The sequence below is a fragment of the Leiobunum rupestre genome, chromosome 3 (genome assembly GCF_980474605.1).
Source record: "Leiobunum rupestre chromosome 3, qqLeiRupe1.1.hap1, whole genome shotgun sequence".
Taxonomy (NCBI): Eukaryota; Metazoa; Arthropoda; class Arachnida; order Opiliones; family Sclerosomatidae; genus Leiobunum; species Leiobunum rupestre.
Genome location: NC_143386.1, coordinates 3,170,558 through 3,195,738, shown reverse-complemented (window position 1 = coordinate 3,195,738; position 25,181 = coordinate 3,170,558). Strand labels below are relative to the sequence as shown.

The 25,181-nt window shown below is 44.5% G+C and overlaps 2 protein-coding genes across 4 annotated transcripts in view; both read right to left on the bottom strand.

Annotated features, from left to right (window-relative positions):
* Positions 1–13,415, bottom strand: part of LOC149949114 (uncharacterized) — a 256,112-nt gene extending 242,697 nt beyond the window's left edge. Inside the window, exon 1 of the mRNA XM_090167674.1 lies at positions 13,295–13,415. The gene's annotated coding sequence lies outside the window, so the exon portion shown is untranslated. The remainder of the gene's footprint in view (positions 1–13,294) is intronic.
* The window catches only part of LOC149949112 (uncharacterized), a 300,220-nt gene that overhangs the window by 242,697 nt on the left and 32,342 nt on the right, over positions 1–25,181 (bottom strand). The gene's annotated exons all lie outside the window — the stretch shown is intronic.

Below are 25,181 nucleotides of genomic sequence, written 5' to 3'. Positions count from 1 at the left end.
TAAGTGTCGCTAACTGCGGGATCCCAAAACATGTCGCTAAGTGCGGGTGAACCAAACACCGCCCCTAAAAGCGGGATACCAATAAGTGTCGCTAACTGCGGGATCCCAAAACATGTCGCTAAGTGCGGGGGAACCAAAGACCGCCCCTAAAAGCGGGATACCAATAAGTGTCGCTAACTGCGGGATCCCAAAACATGTCGCTAAGTGCGGGGGAACCAAACACCGCCCCTAAAAGCGGGATACCAATAAGTGTCGCTAACTGCGGGATCCCAAAACATGTCGCTAAGTGCGGGGGAACCAAAGACCGCCCCTAAAAGCGAGATACCAATAAGTGTCGCTAACTGCGGGATCCCAAAACATGTCGCTAAGTGCGGGGGAACCAAAGACCGCCCCTAAAAGCGGGATACCAATAAGTGTCGCTAACTGCGGGATCCCAAAACATGTCGCTAAGTGCGGGGGAACCAAACACCGCCCCTAAAAGCGGGATACCAATAAGTGTCGCTAACTGTGGGATCCCAAAACCTGTCGCTAAGTGCGGGGGAACCAAAGACCGCCCCTAAAAGTGGGATACCAATAAGTGTCGCTAACTGCGGGATCCCAAAACATGTCGCTAAGTGCGGGGGAACCAAAGACCGCCCCTAAAAGCGGGATACCAATAAGTGTCGCTAACTGCGGGATCCCAAAACATGTCGCTAAGTGCGGGGGAACCAAACACCGCCCCTAAAAGCGGGATACCAATAAGTGTCGCTAACTGCGGGATCCCAAAACATGTCGCTAAGTGCGGGGGAACCAAACACCGCCCCTAAAAGCGGGATACCAATAAGTGTCGCTAACTGTGGGATCCCAAAACCTGTCGCTAAGTGCGGGGGAACCAAAGACCGCCCCTAAAAGCGGGATACCAATAAGTGTCGCTAACTGCGGGATCCCAAAACATGTCGCTAAGTGCGGGGGAACCAAATACCGCCCCTAAAAGCGGGATACCAATAAGTGTCGCTAACTGCGGGATCCCAAAACATGTCGCTAAGTGCGGGGGAACCAAAGACCGCCCCTAAAAGCGGGATACCAATAAGTGTCGCTAACTGCGGGATCCCAAAACATGTCGCTAAGTGCGGGGGAACCAAACACCGCCCCTAAAAGCGGGATACCAATAAGTGTCGCTAACTGCGGGATCCCAAAACATGTCGCTAAGTGCGGGGGAACCAAACACCGCCCCTAAAAGCGGGATACCAATAAGTGTCGCTAACTGTGGGATCCCAAAACCTGTCGCTAAGTGCGGGGGAACCAAAGACCGCCCCTAAAAGCGGGATACCAATAAGTGTCGCTAACTGCGGGATCCCAAAACATGTCGCTAAGTGCGGGGGAACCAAAGACCGCCCCTAAAAGCGGGATACCAATAAGTGTCGCTAACTGCGGGATCCCAAAACATGTCGCTAAGTGCGGGGGAACCAAACACCGCCCCTAAAAGCGGGATACCAATAAGTGTCGCTAACTGCGGGATCCCAAAACATGTCGCTAAGTGCGGGGGAACCAAAGACCGCCCCTAAAAGCGAGATACCAATAAGTGTCGCTAACTGCGGGATCCCAAAACATGTCGCTAAGTGCGGGGGAACCAAAGACCGCCCCTAAAAGCGGGATACCAATAAGTGTCGCTAACTGCGGGATCCCAAAACATGTCGCTAAGTGCGGGGGAACCAAACACCGCCCCTAAAAGCGGGATACCAATAAGTGTCGCTAACTGTGGGATCCCAAAACCTGTCGCTAAGTGCGGGGGAACCAAAGACCGCCCCTAAAAGTGGGATACCAATAAGTGTCGCTAACTGCGGGATCCCAAAACATGTCGCTAAGTGCGGGGGAACCAAAGACCGCCCCTAAAAGCGGGATACCAATAAGTGTCGCTAACTGCGGGATCCCAAAACATGTCGCTAAGTGCGGGGGAAGCAAACACCGCCCCTAAAAGCGGGATACCAATAAGTGTCGCTAACTGCGGGATCCCAAAACATGTCGCTAAGTGCGGGGGAACCAAACACCGCCCCTAAAAGCGGGATACCAATAAGTGTCGCTAACTGTGGGATCCCAAAACCTGTCGCTAAGTGCGGGGGAACCAAAGACCGCCCCTAAAAGCGGGATACCAATAAGTGTCGCTAACTGCGGGATCCCAAAACATGTCGCTAAGTGCGGGGGAACCAAAGACCGCCCCTAAAAGCGGGATACCAATAAGTGTCGCTAACTGCGGGATCCCAAAACATGTCGCTAAGTGCGGGGGAACCAAAGACCGCCCCTAAAAGCGGGATACCAATAAGTGTCGCTAACTGCGGGATCCCAAAACATGTCGCTAAGTGCGGGGGAACCAAACACCGCCCCTAAAAGCTAGATACCAATAAGTGTCGCTAACTGCGGGATCCCAAAACATGTCGCTAAGTGCGGGGGAACCAAACACCGCCCCTAAAAGCGGGATACCAATAAGTGTCGCTAACTGCGGGATCCCAAAACATGTCGCTAAGTGCGGGGGAACCAAAGACCGCCCCTAAAAGCGGGATACCAATAAGTGTCGCTAACTGCGGGATCCCAAAACATGTCGCTAAGTGCGGGGGAACCAAAGACCGCCCCTAAAAGCGGGATACCAATAAGTGTCGCTAACTGCGGGATCCCAAAACATGTCGCTAAGTGCGGGGGAACCAAACACCGCCCCTAAAAGCGGGATACCAATAAGTGTCGCTAACTGTGGGATCCCAAAACCTGTCGCTAAGTGCGGGGGAACCAAAGACCGCCCCTAAAAGTGGGATACCAATAAGTGTCGCTAACTGCGGGATCCCAAAACATGTCGCTAAGTGCGGGGGAACCAAAGACCGCCCCTAAAAGCGGGATACCAATAAGTGTCGCTAACTGCGGGATCCCAAAACATGTCGCTAAGTGCGGGGGAACCAAACACCGCCCCTAAAAGCGGGATACCAATAAGTGTCGCTAAGTGTGGGATCCCAAAACCTGTCGCTAAGTGCGGGGGAACCAAAGACCGCCCCTAAAAGTGGGATACCAATAAGTGTCGCTAACTGCGGGATCCCAAAACATGTCGCTAAGTGCGGGGGAACCAAAGACCGCCCCTAAAAGCGGGATACCAATAAGTGTCGCTAACTGCGGGATCCCAAAACATGTCGCTAAGTGCGGGTGAACCAAACACCGCCCCTAAAAGCGGGATACCAATAAGTGTCGCTAACTGCGGGATCCCAAAACATGTCGCTAAGTGCGGGGGAACCAAAGACCGCCCCTAAAAGCGGGATACCAATAAGTGTCGCTAACTGCGGGATCCCAAAACATGTCGCTAAGTGCGGGGGAACCAAACACCGCCCCTAAAAGCGGGATACCAATAAGTGTCGCTAACTGCGGGATCCCAAAACATGTCGCTAAGTGCGGGGGAACCAAAGACCGCCCCTAAAAGCGAGATACCAATAAGTGTCGCTAACTGCGGGATCCCAAAACATGTCGCTAAGTGCGGGGGAACCAAAGACCGCCCCTAAAAGCGGGATACCAATAAGTGTCGCTAACTGCGGGATCCCAAAACATGTCGCTAAGTGCGGGGGAACCAAACACCGCCCCTAAAAGCGGGATACCAATAAGTGTCGCTAACTGTGGGATCCCAAAACCTGTCGCTAAGTGCGGGGGAACCAAAGACCGCCCCTAAAAGTGGGATACCAATAAGTGTCGCTAACTGCGGGATCCCAAAACATGTCGCTAAGTGCGGGGGAACCAAAGACCGCCCCTAAAAGCGGGATACCAATAAGTGTCGCTAACTGCGGGATCCCAAAACATGTCGCTAAGTGCGGGGGAACCAAACACCGCCCCTAAAAGCGGGATACCAATAAGTGTCGCTAACTGCGGGATCCCAAAACATGTCGCTAAGTGCGGGGGAACCAAACACCGCCCCTAAAAGCGGGATACCAATAAGTGTCGCTAACTGCGGGATCCCAAAACATGTCGCTAAGTGCGGGGGAACCAAACACCGCCCCTAAAAGCGGGATACCAATAAGTGTCGCTAAGTGTGGGATCCCAAAACCTGTCGCTAAGTGCGGGGGAACCAAAGACCGCCCCTAAAAGTGGGATACCAATAAGTGTCGCTAACTGCGGGATCCCAAAACATGTCGCTAAGTGCGGGGGAACCAAAGACCGCCCCTAAAAGCGGGATACCAATAAGTGTCGCTAACTGCGGGATCCCAAAACATGTCGCTAAGTGCGGGTGAACCAAACACCGCCCCTAAAAGCGGGATACCAATAAGTGTCGCTAACTGCGGGATCCCAAAACATGTCGCTAAGTGCGGGGGAACCAAAGACCGCCCCTAAAAGCGGGATACCAATAAGTGTCGCTAACTGCGGGATCCCAAAACATGTCGCTAAGTGCGGGGGAACCAAACACCGCCCCTAAAAGCGGGATACCAATAAGTGTCGCTAACTGCGGGATCCCAAAACATGTCGCTAAGTGCGGGGGAACCAAAGACCGCCCCTAAAAGCGAGATACCAATAAGTGTCGCTAACTGCGGGATCCCAAAACATGTCGCTAAGTGCGGGGGAACCAAAGACCGCCCCTAAAAGCGGGATACCAATAAGTGTCGCTAACTGCGGGATCCCAAAACATGTCGCTAAGTGCGGGGGAACCAAACACCGCCCCTAAAAGCGGGATACCAATAAGTGTCGCTAACTGTGGGATCCCAAAACCTGTCGCTAAGTGCGGGGGAACCAAAGACCGCCCCTAAAAGTGGGATACCAATAAGTGTCGCTAACTGCGGGATCCCAAAACATGTCGCTAAGTGCGGGGGAACCAAAGACCGCCCCTAAAAGCGGGATACCAATAAGTGTCGCTAACTGCGGGATCCCAAAACATGTCGCTAAGTGCGGGGGAACCAAACACCGCCCCTAAAAGCGGGATACCAATAAGTGTCGCTAACTGCGGGATCCCAAAACATGTCGCTAAGTGCGGGGGAACCAAACACCGCCCCTAAAAGCGGGATACCAATAAGTGTCGCTAACTGCGGGATCCCAAAACATGTCGCTAAGTGCGGGGGAACCAAAGACCGCCCCTAAAAGCGGGATACCAATAAGTGTCGCTAACTGCGGGATCCCAAAACATGTCGCTAAGTGCGGGGGAACCAAAGACCGCCCCTAAAAGCGGGATACCAATAAGTGTCGCTAACTGCGGGATCCCAAAACATGTCGCTAAGTGCGGGGGAACCAAACACCGCCCCTAATAGCGGGATACCAATAAGTGTCGCTAACTGTGGGATCCCAAAACCTGTCGCTAAGTGCGGGGGAACCAAAGACCGCCCCTAAAAGTGGGATACCAATAAGTGTCGCTAACTGCGGGATCCCAAAACATGTCGCTAAGTGCGGGGGAACCAAAGACCGCCCCTAAAAGCGAGATACCAATAAGTGTCGCTAACTGCGGGATCCCAAAACATGTCGCTAAGTGCGGGGGAACCAAAGACCGCCCCTAAAAGCGGGATACCAATAAGTGTCGCTAACTGCGGGATCCCAAAACATGTCGCTAAGTGCGGGGGAACCAAACACCGCCCCTAAAAGCGGGATACCAATAAGTGTCGCTAACTGTGGGATCCCAAAACCTGTCGCTAAGTGCGGGGGAACCAAAGACCGCCCCTAAAAGTGGGATACCAATAAGTGTCGCTAACTGCGGGATCCCAAAACATGTCGCTAAGTGCGGGGGAACCAAAGACCGCCCCTAAAAGCGGGATACCAATAAGTGTCGCTAACTGCGGGATCCCAAAACATGTCGCTAAGTGCGGGGGAACCAAACACCGCCCCTAAAAGCGGAATACCAATAAGTGTCGCTAACTGCGGGATCCCAAAACATGTCGCTAAGTGCGGGGGAACCAAAGACCGCCCCTAAAAGCGGGATACCAATAAGTGTCGCTAACTGCGGGATCCCAAAACATGTCGCTAAGTGCGGGGGAACCAAAGACCGCCCCTAAAAGCGGGATACCAATAAGTGTCGCTAACTGCGGGATCCCAAAACATGTCGCTTAGTGCGGGGGAACCAAACACCGCCCCTAAAAGCGGGATACCAATAAGTGTCGCTAACTGTGGGATCCCAAAACCTGTCGCTAAGTGCGGGGGAACCAAAGACCGCCCCTAAAAGTGGGATACCAATAAGTGTCGCTAACTGCGGGATCCCAAAACATGTCGCTAAGTGCGGGGGAACCAAAGACCGCCCCTAAAAGCGAGATACCAATAAGTGTCGCTAACTGCGGGATCCCAAAACATGTCGCTAAGTGCGGGGGAACCAAAGACCGCCCCTAAAAGCGGGATACCAATAAGTGTCGCTAACTGCGGGATCCCAAAACATGTCGCTAAGTGCGGGGGAACCAAACACCGCCCCTAAAAGCGGGATACCAATAAGTGTCGCTAACTGTGGGATCCCAAAACCTGTCGCTAAGTGCGGGGGAACCAAAGACCGCCCCTAAAAGTGGGATACCAATAAGTGTCGCTAACTGCGGGATCCCAAAACATGTCGCTAAGTGCAAGGGAACCAAACACCGCCCCTAAAAGCGGGATACCAATAAGTGTCGCTAACTGTGGGATCCCAAAACCTGTCGCTAAGTGCGGGGGAACCAAAGACCGCCCCTAAAAGTGGGATACCAATAAGTGTCGCTAACTGCGGGATCCCAAAACATGTCGCTAAGTGCGGGGGAACCAAAGACCGCCCCTAAAAGCGAGATACCAATAAGTGTCGCTAACTGCGGGATCCCAAAACATGTCGCTAAGTGCGGGGGAACCAAAGACCGCCCCTAAAAGCGGGATACCAATAAGTGTCGCTAACTGCGGGATCCCAAAACATGTCGCTAAGTGCGGGGGAACCAAACACCGCCCCTAAAAGCGGGATACCAATAAGTGTCGCTAACTGTGGGATCCCAAAACCTGTCGCTAAGTGCGGGGGAACCAAAGACCGCCCCTAAAAGCGGGATACCAATAAGTGTCGCTAACTGCGGGATCCCAAAACATGTCGCTAAGTGCGGGGGAACCAAAGACCGCCCCTAAAAGCGGGATACCAATAAGTGTCGCTAACTGCGGGATCCCAAAACATGTCGCTAAGTGCGGGGGAACCAAAGACCGCCCCTAAAAGCGGGATACCAATAAGTGTCGCTAACTGCGGGATCCCAAAACATGTCGCTAAGTGCGGGGGAACCAAAGACCGCCCCTAAAAGCGGGATACCAATAAGTGTCGCTAACTGCGGGATCCCAAAACATGTCGCTAAGTGCGGGGGAACCAAAGACCGCCCCTAAAAGCGAGATACCAATAAGTGTCGCTAACTGCGGGATCCCAAAACATGTCGCTAAGTGCGGGGGAACCAAAGACCGCCCCTAAAAGCGGGATACCAATAAGTGTCGCTAACTGCGGGATCCCAAAACATGTCGCTAAGTGCGGGGGAACCAAACACCGCCCCTAAAAGCGGGATACCAATAAGTGTCGCTAACTGCGGGATCCCAAAACATGTCGCTAAGTGCGGGGGAACCAAAGACCGCCCCTAAAAGCGGGATACCAATAAGTGTCGCTAACTGCGGGATCCCAAAACATGTCGCTAAGTGCGGGGGAACCAAACACCGCCCCTAAAAGCGGGATACCAATAAGTGTCGCTAACTGCGGGATCCCAAAACATGTCGCTAAGTGCGGGGGAACCAAAGACCGCCCCTAAAAGCGGGATACCAATAAGTGTCGCTAACTGCGGGATCCCAAAACATGTCGCTAAGTGCGGGGGAACCAAAGACCGCCCCTAAAAGCGGGATACCAATAAATGTCGCTAACTGCGGGATCGCAAAACATGTCGCTAAGTGCGGGGGAACCAAAGACCGCCCCTAAAAGCGGGATACCAATAAGTGTCGCTAACTGCGGGATCCCAAAACATGTCGCTAAGTGCGGGGGAACCAAAGACCGCCCCTAAAAGCGGGATACCAATAAGTGTCGCTAACTGCGGGATCCCAAAACATGTCGCTAAGTGCGGGGGAACCAAAGACCGCCCCTAAAAGCGAGATACCAATAAGTGTCGCTAACTGCGGGATCCCAAAACATGTCGCTAAGTGCGGGGGAACCAAAGACCGCCCCTAAAAGCGGGATACCAATAAGTGTCGCTAACTGCGGGATCCCAAAACATGTCGCTAAGTGCGGGGGAACCAAACACCGCCCCTAAAAGCGGGATACCAATAAGTGTCGCTAACTGCGGGATCCCAAAACATGTCGCTAAGTGCGGGGGAACCAAAGACCGCCCCTAAAAGCGGGATACCAATAAGTGTCGCTAACTGCGGGATCCCAAAACATGTCGCTAAGTGCGGGGGAACCAAAGACCGCCCCTAAAAGCGGGATACCAATAAGTGTCGCTAACTGCGGGATCCCAAAACATGTCGCTAAGTGCGGGGGAACCAAACACCGCCCCTAAAAGCGGGATACCAATAAGTGTCGCTAACTGCGGGATCCCAAAACATGTCGCTAAGTGCGGGGGAACCAAAGACCGCCCCTAAAAGCGGGATACCAATAAGTGTCGCTAACTGCGGGATCCCAAAACATGTCGCTAAGTGCGGGGGAACCAAAGACCGCCCCTAAAAGCGGGATACCAATAAGTGTCGCTAACTGCGGGATCCCAAAACATGTCGCTAAGTGCGGGGGAACCAAACACCGCCCCTAAAAGCGGGATACCAATAAGTGTCGCTAACTGCGGGATCCCAAAACATGTCGCTAAGTGCGGGGGAACCAAAGACCGCCCCTAAAAGCGGGATACCAATAAGTGTCGCTAACTGCGGGATCCCAAAACATGTCGCTAAGTGCGGGGGAACCAAAGACCGCCCCTAAAAGCGGGATACCAATAAGTGTCGCTAACTGAGGGATCCCAAAACATGTCGCTAAGTGCGGGGGAACCAAACACCGCCCCTAAAAGCGGGATACCAATAAGTGTCGCTAACTGCGGGATCCCAAAACATGTCGCTAAGTGCGGGGGAACCAAAGACCGCCCCTAAAAGCGGGATACCAATAAGTGTCGCTAACTGCGGGATCCCAAAACATGTCGCTAAGTGCGGGGGAACCAAAGACCGCCCCTAAAAGCGGGATACCAATAAGTGTCGCTAACTGCGGGATCCCAAAACATGTCGCTAAGTGCGGGGGAACCAAACACCGCCCCTAAAAGCGGGATACCAATAAGTGTCGCTAACTGCGGGATCCCAAAACATGTCGCTAAGTGCGGGGGAACCAAAGACCGCCCCTAAAAGCGGGATACCAATAAGTGTCGCTAACTGCGGGATCCCAAAACATGTCGCTAAGTGCGGGGGAACCAAACACCGCCCCTAAAAGCGGGATACCAATAAGTGTCGCTAACTGCGGGATCCCAAAACATGTCGCTAAGTGCGGGGGAACCAAAGACCGCCCCTAAAAGCGGGATACCAATAAGTGTCGCTAACTGCGGGATCCCAAAACATGTCGCTAAGTGCGGGGGAACCAAAGACCGCCCCTAAAAGCGGGATACCAATAAGTGTCGCTAACTGCGGGATCCCAAAACATGTCGCTAAGTGCGGGGGAACCAAACACCGCCCCTAAAAGCGGGATACCAATAAGTGTCGCTAACTGCGGGATCCCAAAACATGTCGCTAAGTGCGGGGGAACCAAAGACCGCCCCTAAAAGCGGGATACCAATAAGTGTCGCTAACTGCGGGATCCCAAAACATGTCGCTAAGTGCGGGGGAACCAAACACCGCCCCTAAAAGCGGGATACCAATAAGTGTCGCTAACTGCGGGATCCCAAAACATGTCGCTAAGTGCGGGGGAACCAAAGACCGCCCCTAAAAGCGGGATACCAATAAGTGTCGCTAACTGCGGGATCCCAAAACATGTCGCTAAGTGCGGGGGAACCAAACACCGCCCCTAAAAGCGGGATACCAATAAGTGTCGCTAACTGCGGGATCCCAAAACATGTCGCTAAGTGCGGGGGAACCAAACACCGCCCCTAAAAGCGGGATACCAATAAGTGTCGCTAACTGCGGGATCCCAAAACATGTCGCTAAGTGCGGGGGAACCAAAGACCGCCCCTAAAAGCGGGATACCAATAAGTGTCGCTAACTGCGGGATCCCAAAACATGTCGCTAAGTGCGGGGGAACCAAAGACCGCCCCTAAAAGCGGGATACCAATAAGTGTCGCTAACTGCGGGATCCCAAAACATGTCGCTAAGTGCGGGGGAACCAAACACCGCCCCTAAAAGCGGGATACCAATAAGTGTCGCTAACTGCGGGATCCCAAAACATGTCGCTAAGTGCGGGGGAACCAAAGACCGCCCCTAAAAGCGGGATACCAATAAGTGTCGCTAACTGCGGGATCCCAAAACATGTCGCTAAGTGCGGGGGAACCAAAGACCGCCCCTAAAAGCGGGATACCAATAAGTGTCGCTAACTGCGGGATCCCAAAACATGTCGCTAAGTGCGGGGGAACCAAAGACCGCCCCTAAAAGCGGGATACCAATAAGTGTCGCTAACTGCGGGATCCCAAAACATGTCGCTAAGTGCGGGGGAACCAAACACCGCCCCTAAAAGCGGGATACCAATAAGTGTCGCTAACTGCGGGATCCCAAAACATGTCGCTAAGTGCGGGGGAACCAAAGACCGCCCCTAAAAGCGGGATACCAATAAGTGTCGCTAACTGCGGGATCCCAAAACATGTCGCTAAGTGCGGGGGAACCAAAGACCGCCCCTAAAAGCGGGATACCAATAAGTGTCGCTAACTGCGGGATCCCAAAACATGTCGCTAAGTGCGGGGGAACCAAAGACCGCCCCTAAAAGCGGGATACCAATAAGTGTCGCTAACTGCGGGATCCCAAAACATGTCGCTAAGTGCGGGGGAACCAAAGACCGCCCCTAAAAGCGGGATACCAATAAGTGTCGCTAACTGCGGGATCCCAAAACATGTCGCTAAGTGCGGGGGAACCAAACACCGCCCCTAAAAGCGGGATACCAATAAGTGTCGCTAACTGCGGGATCCCAAAACATGTCGCTAAGTGCGGGGGAACCAAAGACCGCCCCTAAAAGCGGGATACCAATAAGTGTCGCTAACTGCGGGATCCCAAAACATGTCGCTAAGTGCGGGGGAACCAAAGACCGCCCCTAAAAGCGGGATACCAATAAGTGTCGCTAACTGCGGGATCCCAAAACATGTCGCTAAGTGCGGGGGAACCAAAGACCGCCCCTAAAAGCGGGATACCAATAAGTGTCGCTAACTGCGGGATCCCAAAACATGTCGCTAAGTGCGGGGGAACCAAAGACCGCCCCTAAAAGCGGGATACCAATAAGTGTCGCTAACTGCGGGATCCCAAAACATGTCGCTAAGTGCGGGGGAACCAAAGACCGCCCCTAAAAGCGGGATACCAATAAGTGTCGCTAACTGCGGGATCCCAAAACATGTCGCTAAGTGCGGGGGAACCAAAGACCGCCCCTAAAAGCGGGATACCAATAAGTGTCGCTAACTGCGGGATCCCAAAACATGTCGCTAAGTGCGGGGGAACCAAAGACCGCCCCTAAAAGCGGGATACCAATAAGTGTCGCTAACTGCGGGATCCCAAAACATGTCGCTAAGTGCGGGGGAACCAAACACCGCCCCTAAAAGCGGGATACCAATAAGTGTCGCTAACTGCGGGATCCCAAAACATGTCGCTAAGTGCGGGGGAACCAAAGACCGCCCCTAAAAGCGGGATACCAATAAGTGTCGCTAACTGCGGGATCCCAAAACATGTCGCTAAGTGCGGGCAAGTGGCGTAGACCAGGGGTGGTCCGGGTACAGACTACGGCCACCCCCCTTAACGGATTTATGCTGGCCCCCAATAAGTGCCGCTGAGTGCGGCGCTCTAAGCGGTTGCCTTTGTCGCCATGCCCTAGAGCCGACCTTACTTCCCCTACGTCATATCGTCGACTGCTTCTTCCTTTCTGATGGATAGTAGGGGAAAGATGGAGAAACACTCAGCGGTAGTCACCATACTATCCGTATTAATAGTACCGACACATATATGCGAAATACTAATTCAATTACATTCATCACGGCAAACGACGATGTCCGTCATGTTAAGAGTAGGTGTTTCTTTTAAAGTCTGACCAGGGGCGGATTGGGCCGGTGGGCTGGTGAGCGTTATCTCACGGGGCCTCGACCAAAATTACCCTTTAGTTCGACTGGGGACCGCTTGAAAAGTCATTTTTGGGGGGCCGCAAGCCTACAGTACCCACTTCACGAAAAAGGCGCCTGACCGCCCCTGAGCCTTACTCTTGCGCTACAAACGTTAATAATGCTCAGTGTTTCTCTCAGAAACATTTCGTCGGGGGAAGGTACCTAGGCTCAGGGTGGTTTTTACCAGACAAACGTGTGTGTGATGTCCATTGGCAAGCTCTTAACGCCCTGGAGGTAGATATTCCCACCCAAAAAGATGCCTGAAAGAAACCCAGATAATGCTTATTCAAAGTAAAAACATAATTACGTTCGTTTTCACTCTTTGTACCTGGTATATCTTTTTATCGATGTATTAAAATATAACTACCAAAACAAGAAAGATACAGATAAGGAACGTCGCAGATATAGCCCCTCAAAAAATGATAGATACCAAAGCGCAATAATTTAGATACATAAGATACATTCATTGCAAACAGATACGGAAAAAAAGGTATGTGTAAGAGTTTTTTATTTATCTGTGTTCGCCTGAAAAAAGTTAGTATCTTTTACCCACAATTGTATCTTGTACCTAAAAGAAAGTACCTAAAAACGTAGCTAGATTCGTATCTAGATATCGTGTATCTAAATATCGCTGAACACTGGACGTTACCTTTAGGAAACGGTAAAAAAACCCGTTGAACTCGAAAATCGGCACAGTTTAGATATACGGTAATGTTTACAGATTAATATTTACACTTTTTAGGACGTACACGTCTATATTTTATATCAATCGATAATTTTGTCATTTTTCTTAGTATAAATGGGATATAACTGTTAAACTCATGTTTCTTTATTTTAGTCCAACATCCTTTTTCTTTCTTTGCGTTCCCTACCTTAGCCCATAATTTACGTTTCCGAATTTTTGTTCTGGCAAATAGTGTGTATTTCTCTACGAAACTTGGGTTGCAGCTTCCCGGTCAATATACAAATAATATAAAATAAAAAAGCAACGCTTTGGGGATAAGGCTTGAAAACTCTGCTTAGGTTTTGGCTCAAAGTTCTCAACGAATAAATTAAAGCGAAAGCGAACATAGTTAGTCCAGCATAAAACAATGTAAAATATATATTACTTGTAAATTTCTGCTGTGGTAATGAAGACTTGTTAAAATAAATAACAAGGGTGACTTCTGGCGAACGCTTAAACTTGAATTGTGACGAGAGACTAGATATGCGACGTCGAGAAGTGCTGCCGATCATAAAAATAAATAGCAAAATAATGAGGAAGAAAAATGCATATTAATGGTATAGGGTAAAATGATTCCTTATAAAAAAAGAATATGTGAAGTTCCATTGCAAATGATCAACTATTTTAAGCCTTACAGAATTCAAAGAGTGGTTACGGAAATCATAATTTGTTTTTGTTTATTTTTCATTTTTGTTCGCGTATTTAAACGTCAATCGGCCAGTACTAAAAAAGATGGAAAATATAAATTTAAAAATAAAGTAAGGTACGCGACAAACAAGAATTGTTCTATGAACTTAACTAAAGAGTAAAATAAATCATTTGCCTCAAATAAATATATCGTGTTTAAAGCATTTTATTAAAAAAGGTTATAACAAGAATGTATAAATTGATACCTAGGGAGAATGTCTATGTCGAGACGTTTTTTAGCCTTTCTCTCAATCCACCCGTTGGCCCCCCCAGTACGCTCCTCCGCTTAAAATAAAACGAATATTCCCGGTATCTCATTGTTTGCTTAAAATGTACGCGAGACGGGTGGAAAGGCGTTCAACGTGCCCGGCGATTGCCGCAACATAATCATTCTTCCTAAATATAAATAAATACATTCTTGGTTATAAATAAAACTATTAATAATTTAAAATTGATTTAGTTAAAAATAGATCATGGTCAAGGTTTATATACTATCCGCTAATAAAGGTTACCTACTTAGCGCAGTTTTCATTTTCCCGTCGTCTGTTTTCGGTCTTCTACGCCAGCTAAGACGTCAGTGGGAAGCCTAAAGACCTGATGCAACCATTGAGTTGGGAATAAATAAAGGTACAACTAAATCTGGTTGTCGCTGGACCAAATTCGTTCCACAAGGGGACTTTATCAACTTTATCGTTCTACCGTGGCGGCATCTGTCTCTAGTGGTGGCAACTATATTGCAATTGAATATTTTCACGAATCTTATGCGAAATTTAAATGTATGATTTCTCGTAACAAACAAACCTTTGAAGTTGTTTAAAAATAATTTTATTCTGTCAACACGATCCTTTTTAACTCAAGTTACGATGAGTTAGCTAATAATTATTTATTTTTAGCCATATAACTTTACAAAATATAGATGGCGCTACCGCCTAATTATAAAGATGAATTTCGTACAGTCATATCAGAACAGGTCCCGCGTAACCATAGCAACCGAAATCGTAATTGAAATTCTAGCAGTATTATTCCCAATTCAATGGATGCAACCTTCATTGTATATGTGTCGACATTGTCAGGTTAGCTAATCGTAATATTTTAAATGTATTTTAAAGCATCGTTTGCAATTAAAATGACCTTTACATATGCAAATAAATAAACTGAATAGTCTGTTATATGATCTGCACTATCTAAAGTGCAAATGTTCTTAAGGTTTCATAATTTAAAGGTGGCTAAAATAGGAAAGTAAATTCTAGTTCTTGGGATAAACTCAGTATTAATTAAATCTAAAACGAGCAATATCTCATCTGTCAAAGTGTTTAATTAAAATGGTTTATTAAATTTGATTAAATACCAGTTTTAAAAATATAAAAGGAAAATGTATTCACAAAGTTATTAGCTATCACTTAATTATATAAATATTACAAATCACTATTAATCAAACTACAATACTAGTAGTACTTGGTTAGGAACAAGCTAATTAGGTCAGCATCACAGTCACGAACGAATTAGAGAGTGAGAGCTTGCTTGACACGAGTGCCATAGATTTTTCCCCGAGGAAAAAAGGTTCTACGGGACCCTAGAGGTTTTTCCATGAACCCCAGTGGTCCAGCGTGGATTATGATGATCACGTTAAAAAGGGTGGAAACTTTCCATCACATCACACAGCACAGTGATTGGCGAAGTTTGGGCAATACCAGAGCGGGTCCAACTAATATTTTTCCATGGGAAACGTTCGTACATGATAAAACTATAGAATTTAACAGAAATTTTAACAATCAGGAAATCGTTAGGTTGTAAAACGCTACATTCATAAATATCGTCACCCATTAAAAGTTGTCCAAAATGATATTCGTCAATTCCGGGTAAGTGTTATCTTTCTCGACCGAACTGATGGTCGTATCAGAAAGAGGATCGAAAAATATTAAGAATTTGTTTCATATTTCTATTAGTAATACGCTTTGAGAAATTAAAAATAAAGTGCCAAACTTCCAACAGGCAAAGACTTATTTAACAGAGTGTACATGATAAAACTATAGAATTTAATAGAAATTTTAACAATCAAAAATCGTTAGGTTGTAAAACGCTACAATCATCAGCATCGTAACGCATTGGGAACATCGGCAAATCAGGGTCTCGAGAGCTATAATGCTTCAATGAGCTCACATGCCATGACCCAACCAGTTCTTAAATCAACTAGAGTAGGCGATACCGGGTTAACTATGTCATTGTTCCTATATGGTCCATCCCATTTTACGGTCAAGTTTGCGTAGTACCCGAGATCCGCGTTTTTCTTGGGGCGGGTTCGTTTCCAAACCAACGAACCGACATCCGGGCTCGTAATCGTAATATTTTTTTGTTTTTCTTTAGCCAAACAAATATCTTTTAATAGCTAACAGACGATCTTCTAAAGGACCAAGGACACTGCTGAAATATTCTACCATGACATCCCCTCAACTTTGACTAGGCCTTAACGATCAGGCTCTAACCAAGAAAGCCTGGGAAATTTCAGTGACCTCATGTTTATCCGATTTGTAGGCTAGCTGGAAGATAGGCAGGCACTGATCCCAATCCCTATGTCGATTTCCTACAAACGAGCTTACCATATCACCAAGCACCCTATTGACCCGTTTTGTATTGTTAGTCTGTGGTTGATATGGCAAGGTGTTCGTACAACGGATTAGTAACTGTTCACACGTTGCCTTCCATATTAACGCAATAGACTTGGGCCCGTTATCGCTGAGGTGACCATGACTTTCCCACTGACGGTGCACCCTTTCAACCAATCCAGTGCCTCGGATACTGTTACGGCAGCTGCGACCTGCAGGGGCAAAAATTTAAACCACTTTGTGAAGTACAATAATAAGAAGCGGTTCCGATGGTAACTCATCGGTAGCGGCCGCATTAGGTCCACTCCCAACATCGACCAAGGACCTGCAACTATTGTACATATCGAACCACCAGAAATCCCTCTTAATTTTTTTAATGGTTTTATTTAACCTGTAGGCCATCAGGAACTACTATTCTATGTACGCCATCGATAACCTAACGAGACAAAACCCGATCCATTAAAACATAATGGCGAGCTTCTTTTTCAGTTGGAGGCATGACACCAGACTGCAGGACATGGTTTATTTACTCAATTTTCGCTCTTTCTAACTGGCCCTTGACGATGTTATTATTCTTATGTTCCTTCTTAATAATATGTAAGGAACGTCCCTTTGTAAAAAAACGTCCCTTTGTAAAAAAACGTCCCTTTTAAAGGAACGTCCCTTGTTAGGAACTTCCCTTGTTAGGAACGTCCCTTGTTAGGAACTTCCCTTGTTAGGAACGTCCCTTGTTAGGAACTTCCCTTGTTATGAACGTCCCTTTTTATGAACGTCCCTTGTTAGGAACTTCCCTTGTTATGAACATCCCTTGTTAGAAACGTCCCTTGTTTGAAACGTCCCTTGTTAGGAACTTCCATTGTTAGGAACTTCCCTTGTTAGGAACTTCCCTTGTTAGGAACTTCCCTTGTTAGAAACTTCCCTTGTTAGGAACTTCCCTGGTTAGGAACTTCCATTGTTAGGAACTTCCCTTGTTAGGAACTTCCCTTGTTAGAAACTTCCCTGGTTAGGAACTTCCCTGGTTAGGAACTTCCCTGGTTACGAACTTCCCTGGTTACGAACTTCCCTGGTTAGGAACTTCCCTGGTTAGGAACTTCCCTCGTTAGGAACTTCCCTGGTTACGAACTTCCCTGGTTAGGAACTTCCCTGGTTAGGAACTTCCCTGGTTACGAACTTCCCTGGTTAGGAACTTCCCTGGTTAAAAATTGGTATATTATACATTTAAGGCTTTCTTAATAGTATTGTAATTTTTTTTTTGGTGTACAAAATGGCAGCCAAAAAGGTTTTCCACGTAACTTTCCACTATATGTTTCAATATGATTGAAAATAGGTAAATAGTTTCATTACGGCCTTTTGAACATAGTTACAAAATCGTATGGATCTGCGACCGTTATTTCGTCCGCCATCTTAGAAAATGGCGGACTACAATGCTTAATTTCGCATTCCAAATTGAATGATTTAGTCCGATTGTTTTCAAATTTTTTATATATTTTTCGTTTATGACGCTGAGAACACTATTACCAAATCTTAAAGGTATCTGACGGTTACTTCGTTCGCCATCTTGGAAAATTGCCATCTGGTAAATACTCACAATGTTGATAGCATTTTTATAACTATTTCGAACCGCTTTAGGGTTAGATTGTTAGCTTTTAAAATCTGGAAAATGAAAACCGATGATACAAATGTATATATACATATAAATAATATAACACATTTAATAACAATAATATAACACATTTAATTAGGAAATGCCCAATTAAATTTTCTTAATATATTCAATGAAATATTTATCCAAATAATAATAAATGTCGTCGCCCATCTCTCTAGCAAGACATTAAAACACACCGGTTTATATATGTAGATATTAAAATTTAAAATCTATTAGTCGTGACATGATTAATACTAACTAATCATTCTGGTGGAAGTATATAAGCGTTGTCTGATTTCAGTAGTTCATAGAGAGTAAGGAAAGAGTTGCAAGTTACTTTTTTACGGTTACAGAATGGAAACAAAAGATGTGGTTTCAAATATACCTCTAACGATTAATATCATTTTTGTGAGCTTAAATTACTTTGAAATTACCCCATTACGAATAAGCGTTTGCCTGTAAAACACGTACACACATATTCACACTCATTTCGTGTAACTGTAGAACGACTTGCTTTAAAAACTGCGATTGCAAAAGATCTGGTCTCGGTTGCTCTTCAACGTTTGGTATGATCGGAAGTAGAGGTCGGCGGAACAAATAAATTAACCGCAAAAATTTCAATTAATCATTAAAATTAGTATTATTTGTTTTATACGAAAAAATGATACGATTAAACAACGATTTAACATGCAAAATTAATCATTTTTTCGAATATTTCTGAATAATTCTCGGTTATGAATAAATATAAACAATCGTATAATTTCTTATTCAAACGCCGACCTCTTATCTGAAGTAACCCTTTGAAATATTTGATTGAAGAAGACGACGAGATTTATAATTTGCGATTTGTAAATATTAGGGAATAGCTGGGAAGCCCGACCTTCGACCGCGTCCCACATAGTTGCATTGATCGTATAATTCGTAAAGCCATAAATTCAATCACTGATATATTAAAGATTTTGTATCTCCATATATTTTCTCATGTATAAAACGACGATACTTCCTAACAACGATCCAGTGGCGCACCCAGGATTGTTTTCTGGAGGGGCTGGTGAAGATCAAAACTCTTTCGACTGCTTTAGTTGAAATAATTAGCAAAAAACCGAGTTTTCTTTTAATTCTTGGAGGGGGTCCGGGCCTTCTGCCCCCACCCGCGTGCGCCACTGCAACGATTTGAAGGATCAAAATGGCAGGATTGAATAAATATGATTTTTTTCTGGTTTAAATTTAATCACTGATATATTAAAGATTGTGTACCACCAAAATTTGCCGTGTACCACTATAAGAAACACAGTTGATCGTTTAGAACCGGTTTATTAGCTTGTATAACGTCTTTACTCTAAAATTTCGAAGTACTCCTATAGACTCATCTAAGAAACCTTTTAGACTGCTTTAGAACTCGTACTCATATCAGTAACCAAGCTGACACCTTTAACGTCGTGTACCGTGTACCTCTATAAAGAGCCCCATGAACCTATTTAAACTACCGCCAGAGCGGTGCTATTTTTTTTGGGCCCGGGGCAAATGTTATAGACTCCGGGCTCCACTAACGTTTTCAAAATGTTATTGACTTTTTCCCCCTCCTTGACCTAGGGGCCCAAATCAGTACCTCATGGGCCCTTTACTGCCAGGACCCGGGGATATAGACCGTTCTCTATTAAATTAAAACAGGTGGCCTGTAGAGAGAAAGGAAAGCCCGTCGACAGTTTGAATCCAAATGATGAAAAACGATACATCGCCAAAGAAAACATCATATGCTTATTATGTAGTTAATTAAACAGTTTTGGGCATTTTCCAATATTTTCCAGACGGACAATTTCCAAGATGGCGAACGAAGTAACCATCAGATACCTTTAAGATATTATAGTCCGCCATTTTCTAAGATGGCGGACGAAATAACGGTAGCAGATCCATAAGATTTTGTAACTATGTTCAAAAGGCCGTAATGAAACTATATACCTATTTTCAATCATTATGAAACATATAGTGGAAAGTTACGTGGAAAACCTTTTTGGCTGCCATTTTCCTAGATGGCGGCAAAAATAACGGTTGTACACCAAAAAAATTACAATACTATTCAGAAAGCCTTAAATGTATAATATACCAATTTTTAATCAGGGAAGTTCCTAACCAGGGAAGTACGTAACAAGGGAAGTTCCTAACAAATGAAGTTCCTAACAAGGGAAGTTCCTAACAAGGGAAGTTCCTAACAAGGGACGTTTCTAACAAGGGACGTTTCTAACAAGGGATGTTCATAACAAGGGAAGATCCTAACAAGGGACGTTCCTAACAAGGGAAGATCCTAACAAGGGACGTTCCTAACAAGGGACGTTCCTAACAAGGGAAGTTCCTAACAAGGGACGTTCCTAACAAGGGACGTTCCTAACAAGGGACGTTCCTAACAAGAGACGTTCCTAACAAGAGACGTTCCTAACAAAAGACGTTTCTAACAAGGGACGTTTCTAACAAGGGACGTTTCTAACAAGGGAAATTCCTAACAAGGGACGTTTCTAACAAGGGATGTTCATAACAAGGGAAGTTCATAACAAGGGACGTTCATAACAAGGGAAGATCCTAACAAGGGACGTTCCTAACAAGGGAAGTTCCTAACAAGGGACGTTCCTAACAATGGACGTTTCTAACAAGGGAAGTTTCTAACAAGGGACGTTTCTAACAAAGGAAATTCCTAACAAGGGACGTTTCTAACAAGGGAAGATCCTAACAAGGGACGTTCCTAACAAGGGAAGTTCCTAACAAGGGACGTTCCTAACAAGAGACGTTCCTAACAAAAGACGTTCCTAACAAGGGAAGTTCCTAACAAGGGACGTTCCTAACAAGAGACGTTCCTAACAAAAGACGTTCCTAAAAATGAACGTTTCTAACAATTGACATTCCTAACAAGGGACGTTCCTTAAAAGTGACGCTCCTGGCAATAGACGTTCCTAACAAGTGACGATTCTTACAAGTTACGATCCTAACAAGGGACGTTCCTTTAAAGGGACGTTTTTTACAAAGGGACGTTCCTTACATATTATTAAGAAGGAACATAAGAATCATAACATAGTCAAGGGCCAGTTAGAAAGAGCGAAAATTGAGTAAATAAACCGTGTCCTGCAGTCTGGTGTCATGCCTCCAACTGAAAAAGAAGCTCGCCATTATGTATTAATGGATCAGGTTTTGTCTCGTTAGGTTATGGAGGGCGTACATAGAATAGTAGTTCCTGATGGCCCACAGGTTAAATTAAACCATTAAAAAAATTAAGAGGGATTTCTGGTGTTTCGATGAGTTACCATCTGAACCGCTTCTTATTGGTGTTCACGGATTACTTCACACAGTGGTTTAAATTTGTGCCCCTGCAGGTCGCAACCGCCGTAACAGTATCCGAGGCACTGGACTGGTTGAAAGGGTGCACCGTTAGTGGGAAAGTCATGGTCACCTCAGCGATAACGGGCCCAAGTCTATTGCGTTAATATGGAAGGCAACGTGTGAACAGTTACTAATCCATTGTACGAACACCTTGCCATATCAACCACAGACTAACAATACAAAACGGGTCGATAGGGGGCTTGGCGATATGGTAAGCTCGTTTGTAGGAAATTAAAGATCCATAAGATTTCGTAACTATATGTTCAAAAGGCCGTAATGAAACTATATACCAATTTTCAAACATATTGAAACATATAGTAGAAATTAGTTACGTGGAAAACCTTTTTGGCTGCCATTTTCCAAGATGGCAGTAAAAATAACGGTTGTACACCAAAAAAATTACAATACTATTCAGAAAGCCTTAAATGTATAATATACCAATTTTTAACATTTTTGGACGCTTTCATTTAATTTATGACGTCAGGCGTAGTAATCGTATAGGGTGTAAAGATTAACAATAACAAAATGATATATGCCGTTGCAGACGATCAACAACTTTCAGCCTTTCAAAATTCAAAGAATGGTCTGGAAATCACAATTTCTTTATATATTTCCATTTTTGTTCGCGTATTTAAACGTCAATCAGCCATTACTCGGAAAGATCGAAAAGGTGAATTTGGCGATTAAGTAAAGTACGCGACCGAAAAGAATTGATCTATGAACTTAACTAAAGAGCAAAACATATAAAATCAGATAGAGAGCTTAAATAGTTAAAGATAATAAATAAAACTAATATTATTTTAAAATTGATTACGTTACAAATATACCAAAGAAATATATAAATGACTATATAAAATCGTTATAAAATCCTTTGTGACGACTCAAAACGAACGTTTCAAATAAGAATAAAAAACATGAAAAATACATTGATGAAAATTGTATTTAAGAAACTAAACACGTTCGGAATAAACTGGGGCATAGTATAAAATGGTTAAATCAATAATTGAATTCAAACTGAGTTCTAATTCAGAAGATATAAGTAAAAATTATCAAGAGTTAATACTATAATTATGAGTGTGTGTGTGTGTTATAAAGTCGACAAGTGAAGACTAGAGAAATGTTAAATAATTATGCTTTAAACGTATTATAACACTGTTAATGGCAGCCCATAAAATATAAAAAAAATAGTTATAAAAAAATTAAATTACGTCGTTAACGTGGAACAATGCGACACTAATTTTTCCAAATGCGACATCAATAAAAATAGTTCTTCATAACCAGTTTGAAATGTGACCAGTAATAGATAAGAGGGGGGGATAATTTAATGGCAGCCCCCAAAATATAAAAATAAGTTATAAAAAAATTATATGACGCCGTTAACACGGATTAATGCGCCAACATATAATGCATGTGAAACCAATAAATGCACTCTGGTTTTAGAAGCGATACATTTATTCTAGAAAGCTGATAGCACCGATTACATTAAGGGTTTCTAATTATCTCGATACGAATGCGACATCTGAGTAACTGCTTGTGACACCATTTCAAAAGAATGCGACATTATTTTTAAGAATGCGACGTTATTTTTAAAGAACTCCACACCAATTTAAATGAATACGACACCATTTGAATGAATGCGACGTCAATGAAAACGAACGCGACATTTTAATGAATGTGACATCAATGCAAATGAATGTTAAATCATTTTAAATGAATGCGATATCATCTTAAATGAAAGCGACATCATCTTAAATGAAAGCGACATCATTTTTAAAGAATCCGACATCATTTTAAAGGAATGTGATTTTATTTTAAAGGAATGCGACTATATTATAAAGGAATGCGACATCATTTAAATGTATGCGACATAATTTAAAAGAATGCGACATCATTTCTAAAAAATGCAACTTTATTTTGAAGGAATGCGACATCATTTTAAAAAAAATGCAATTTTTTTGAAGTAATGCGACATCATTTTAAATAAATGCAACTTTATTTTGAAGGAATGCGACATCCTTTTAAAAAATGCAACTTTATTTTAAAGGAATGCGACAACATTTAAATGAATGCGACATCATTTTAAAAGAATGTGACTTTTTATTAAATGAATGCGACATCATTTTAATGAATATGATAAGAATAAAATGAATGCGACATCAATGCAAATGAATGCGATAAGAATAAGACAACTTTTGAAAAGAGTACTTAGTATATTTAAAAAATGCTTTTTCTTTTAAAGTTAGAAAACAGCTAATGGTTAATATTCATAATTCACCCGATAATTTTCATGTTTAAAAGTATTTCTTTTATACAGGGTGTCTGAAATTGATCGGCCCAGGCGTTTTTCTCAAAAACTATAGATGCTAGAAGTGTGAAATTATCAGGATATAGTATCTCGGGGAGGACCCTTTTCTTTTGGAATTTTAAGAAAAATCGTGGAATTTTTCACCGTTTTCAAAATTTTATTATTTGAACGATAGGTGATAGACGAAAATTTTTAAGAAACAAGTTGTAGAGCGTAATCAAAAACCTTTAATGAACTTGGTTTTCATTGAAATAAACCGTCATGAAAAAAAGTTGGTACTACCCAAAAAGGTTTACGTCTCATGAAAAAGAAAGATAAACCTTTCTAATTTGAAATAATCGAATGTTGTAAAGATAAAAAATGGACTGTTTTTTAAGCCAAATCATTTTAAATAATTTTTTAGAGAAAATAAAATTAACATAGTAGAATTCCAGAATTCACGCGTCTTTTTTTAAATGAGGTTCAATAATTCCACCGTCCGCTGCAAAACAAATCCGTGTGATGAAGCATATTTTGAAACGAAGCGCGGACCATCTCTGGAGTTACGAGTTGCAACGCTGCGAAGATTATCAGCCGTAGATCTTCTTCGTTAGTGACAGGCGTTTTACAAACTTCCTCCTTGATGAATCCCCACAGGAAAAAGTCCGGCGGTGCGAAAACTGGGGACCTCGGAGGCCATCGTACTGGACCATTCTTGCCTATCCATCGCCCAGGGAACTCGTTGTTAAGTTACTGCACGACGTGGGACGTCCAACTCGTCTGCGACTTTATTTTGTACAAAGGCCAGGTAGTTCTGCCTATTGATTCGACGCGGTTCAAGAAAAAAATGGCCCAATAACGCGATCTCCCAGAAGACCAGCCCAGACGTTTAAACGGAATGGTCCTAGATTGTGGTGAGGAAATCCCCAGTGCGGATTTTCAACACTCCACATGTGGTTATTTTGGCTTATACTAATAACTAATAATACTACTAATAATAATAATAACTGGCCGTCTCTACCAAAGGAGCACTCGTCGGAGACAAGAATCAAAAGGAGGAAATCTTCGTTTCCGTCGGCCATAGTACAAAACCAAATACATAAATCCAGTCGAAGTCGCTGATCACCATCGTAAAGTGCACGAAATGGGTGATAGTTATGACGGTCAAGAACACTCCAAACGTAGTACGTTGACAAGTCCAAATCAGAGCAGGCCATTCTTATGCTTGCTCGAGGGAAGGCTACAAAGTAGGCGATGACTGTGTCTTCCATGTTGATGTTGTCATGGCCAGGTCCGCGGAATCTGCGATTCACGTTGCCTTCGTTTTGTGTGGTGATTGGGACGACTGTCAGGATACAACATTTGAAATAATCGACTCACTTCACGTGCATATGGTATAACGAGGCATATTTTTATTTTACTGGAGTACGTTCAGAGAATGATTTTAAAACGAAACTGTGTCTCTTTAAATACTAAAATGGAGCCACAATTTAAGCGACCGAGTAGTGCGAAGTAAAAAACAGGTGGGAAATTCAGTTGGCATAAAAAAGACGGTTTCGTGGACTTCTTGCAACATTCTTGCCCCAAATAAAACGCGTGAATTCTGGAATTCTACTATGAAAATTGTATTTTTTCAAAAAAATTATTTAAAATGATTTGGTTTAAAAAACAGTCCCTTTTTACCTCT